Here is a 4,437-nt window from a genome sequence, read left to right on the forward strand (position 1 = left end):
TATCCCAGAGTTCTGATAATTTGTGTCTTCATGGTCGTTTTGTTCCAAAATTTTGGCAATTTCCTTCTTAATCTCATCTCTGACCCAGCTATCATTCAGCATAAGGTTATTTAACTTCCACGTTTTTGTATGAGAATGCAGATTCCTGTTGTTACTGAGTTTAACTTTTATTCCATGGTGGTCTGAGAAGTTGCAAGGAATAATTTCTATTCCTTTAAACTTACTGATGTTAGACTTGTGACCTAAGATGTGATTGATTTTGGTGTGTGTTCCCTGAGCTGATGAGAAGTGTGTGTACTCAGTTATGTTGGGATAAAATGTTCTGTAGATATCTGCTACATCCAAATGTCGGATGGTTAGGTTTAAATCTAAAATTTTGTTGCTCAGCTTCTTATTGGAGGATCGATCCAACACTGCCAAAGGAGTGTTAAAATCTCTGACTATTATGGAGCTGGAGGAAATCAAGTTGCTCATGTCTGTTAGAGTTTCTGTTATAAATTGAGGTGCATTCTGGTTGTGTGCATAAGTATTAATAATTGAAATCTCATCATATTGAGTATTACCCTTAACAAATATGAAGTGACCATTCTTTTTTTATATTTATTTATTTTTATTAAACCATAACTGTGTACATTAGTATGATCGTGGGGCACCATACACTTGGTTCATAGATTGTTTGACACATTTTCATCACATTAGTTAACATAGCTTTTGTAGCATTTTCTTAGTTATTTTGCTAAAACCTTTACATTCCACATTTACTAGGATTCACATATACCCTTGTAAGATGCACTGCAGGTGTAATCCGAAGTGACCATTCTTATTCTTCCTTACTTTTGTTGGTTTAAAGCCTATTGTGTCTGCAAATAGAATTGCAACACCTGCTTTTTTCTGATTACCATTTGCCTGAAATATGGACGACCATCATTTCGCCCCGAGTCTATATTTATCTTTTAAGGTAAGATGTGACTCTTGCATGCAGCAAATATCTGGCCTAAGTTTTTGTATCCAGTGAGATAACCTGTGCCTCTTTAGAGGACAGTTTAAGCCATTCATATTAATGGAGAATATTGATAAGTCTGGTAAAATTTTGGGTATCAAGTTTTTCGAAAGTCCAGTGGACATTTTTAATCCTTTTGCCACTGTGGAAGTTGGAGTTTGAACAAAAATTTCTGAGTGAGTTTATTTTGGTGGTAGAGGATTGGGCTGGTCATTATGGAGGATAGGTCTGAGAATATCCTGAAAAGCTGGTTTGGTTATGGCAAATTTCATCAACATATGAATGTCATTAAAGTATTTAATCTCTCCATCATAATGAAACTCATTTTAGCTGGATAGAGGATCTGGGGTTAAAAGTTATTTTGTTTTAGGAGATTAAAAGGCAATGACCACATTCTTCTGGCTTGGAAAGTTTCAGCAGAGAGTTCTGCAGTCATTCTAATATTCTTCATTTCATAGGTAATAGATTTCTTACGTCTGGCTGATTTCAGAATTTTCTCCTGCATATTAACTTTAGTGAAGTTAATTATGATATGCCTGGGGGATGTCCTATACGAGTTGAGTCATGTGGGGGTTCTGAAACTGTCTGCTATCTGAATTTTAGAATCTCTTAGCATGTCTGGAATATTTTCTTTCATAATTTCATGGAGAAGGGCCTCTGTGCCTTGTGAAGCCACTTCATCGCTTTCAGGCATTCCAATGAGGCAGATATTAGCCTTCTTTAGATTATCCCAGAGCTCCCTGAGAGAATGATCCGTTTTTGTTCTCCATTTCTCTTCCTCTTTTACAGTTTGGAAGTGTTCAAAAGCTTTGTCTTCAATGTCAGAAATCCTTTCTTCTGCTTGCTCCAGTCTTACTGAGGGATTCTACTGTATTTTTCAGATCTTTGAGGGCTGCAAATTCTTGCTTCAGTGTGTCAAAATCTTTAGTGGTTTTGTCTTTAAATTCATTAAATTCTTGAGACAACTTTGAATTTCTCCTTAAATTTCCAATTCTGACTTTTGAATTGCTCTCTGAATTTCTAATTCCAAAATTTCCTTCATTTTATAAATCTTGTTTGCAATCCAAATTCTGAATTTGATTTCTGACATCTCAGCCAGCTGTTTATGAATGGGATCTTCAGTTACATCTGCCATATCTTTCCTTTGGGGGGTTGATCTATTCTGGTTATTCATGTTACCAGAGTTTTTCACTGATTCCATTCCATGATTATTTTATACCATTTGACTTTTCCCCTTAAGCTTTGTCAAGGACCCATACAATGCTACAGCCTGAGAAACTGGGGACCTGTTTGTTGTGGTGGGGCTAAGTGGTTCTGTCTTGTTTTCAGCTGGTCTCTGTCTGACCCTAGTGAAACAGTCACTGTTGGTTGAAGTCTCTGCTGTTGAGAAATACTAGCATTTAAGTCACCCCACCCCCTATAGGTAACAATTGGAAAAGGAAAATCAAACCTTCCTACCACCACACACCCAGGGCACCACTTGGATAGTCCTTGGGCGATTAGCTCTGTTCAAAAGGTCCAAATCAATTGTCTCAGTCAGCACCTGTCTCAGGTAGGAGAGTTTCAAAGGTCTCTGGCAACTAGATTGCAGGGGTCTGCTGCCAATTCAAATATGACTTGCTCTGGTGCACTGTGAAGTCAGGAGGACCCACCCTGGAAATAGATTATTCTGGGAAGGTTGATGCCTCCTTCCCCACCTTGCACCTCTGTCACACCCAGTCACTGATAACCCTGTAGGGCTGTGACCCAGTTACCTCCAATTAGCAGATACTCTAGGGGTTTGCATCTGCCTGAATCACAATGAAATCTATATCTGCTCAGCCAGGCCACTGCTCTCTGCCTCTATCCAGGAGGGAGATGTAAGGCCTGACAACCTCAGGAGCTTGATGGAAGCTTGGGAGTGTTCACTCAGTTCCAGCCACATCCCTGATTGTTGTTACAGACAGAACAGAACAACATTGTGGGAATTTGTTTCTGTCCCTGCTATATTCACCTGCAGAAGAGAAGCTGTTTTGAGTTCCCAGAACCTGCACCTCAGGCCCTGCTCATGCAGGTTTGTATTCAAAACATGGTTAGCTATCAGTTCTAGCCTCCTACCCTCCTTTGTCTACAGGCTGATGATACCCTGAGGGCCGGATGCGCTTTAGGGTAAGTAAAGTGGTCCTCTGGGTCAGACCCACCCTGGGAATCTCTTGGCTCTGTGCATGCATTTTTTTGTCCCTGCACTCCACCCAGTCCAGTACCACCTCTGGCAAACCCTTTACTCATGGGGGCTGTGTTTCCATCCCAGGTCTGTTCCATGGTGGTTGCCACCTGAGAAGATGTCCAGCCTCCTGTTGCCCAGAGAGACAGGGGTCTGACTTCAGAATATCGAGGGGTGAGCCCAATCATTGCCAAAAATGGCTGCCAGCCTGCACCACAGGGCACAGCTGCTCTGGCATAGTTCCCTCTCAGCCAACCGTCCTCTCCTCACTCCCATGCCGCACAATCAGCACTGACCAGCTGCAGTCTAGGCCATGTGCACAGCCCTTGAGAAATCTCCCACAAATCTGAACTACTTGGGGACTACTCCAGACTCAGAGTGAGAGTGGAGGGGAGTGATAGGAGCTCAGAATTGCAGGTAGAGAATATATACAGTTTTATGCCTGGCAGGAGAATGCCATGGCATCCTAGTAGGGGTGTTAGGTCCAGTTTTTAGAGGGTCTCTCCCATGGAGTGTAGTGGGAGGACTTTTGAACTCTGCTCGTTTGTTTGTGGGGCACTCCAAGCTTTCTCATGGGGGAGGGGACTCCTGTCCACTTAGTGATGGATTTTGTACCTTTTGTTTGTATCCTTGTGATCGCAGCTCACCTCAGCGGGGTTGATTTTTGTTTTTCAACCTTCTCCCTTGGTGCAGCTCTAATCCACCAGGTTACTTGCTAAATTTCTGTCCTTTAATTCTCTTTCTGGATGGGAGCCTCTGTGGATAGCTGGCTTCAGTCAGCCATCTTTTCTCCCCACTTCTTATTTGTTAAAGGCAATACTCACCATGATGAGATTTCAATTATCAACATTTATGCACCCAACCACAATGAGCTTCAATTTATAAGAGAAACTGTAACAGACATGAGCAATTTGATTTCCCCAGCACCGTAGTTGTTGGAGACTTTCACACTCCTCTGGCAGTGTTGGATAGATCCTCAAAAAAGAAGCTAAGCAAAGAAATTTTAGAATTAAACTTAACCATTCAACATTTGCATCTAATAGACATCTATAAAACATTTCATTTTAACAAAACCGAATACAAATTCTTCTCATCAGCCCATGGATCATCCTTCAAAATTGATCACATCTTAGGTCACAATTGTAACCTCCACAAATTTAAAAGAATAGAGATCATTCCTTGTATTTTCTAGGACCATCATGGAATAAAAGTGGAACTTAGTAACAACAGAAAT

This window comes from Nycticebus coucang, chromosome 3 (assembly GCF_027406575.1).
Source record: "Nycticebus coucang isolate mNycCou1 chromosome 3, mNycCou1.pri, whole genome shotgun sequence".
Classification (NCBI taxonomy): Eukaryota; Metazoa; Chordata; class Mammalia; order Primates; family Lorisidae; genus Nycticebus; species Nycticebus coucang.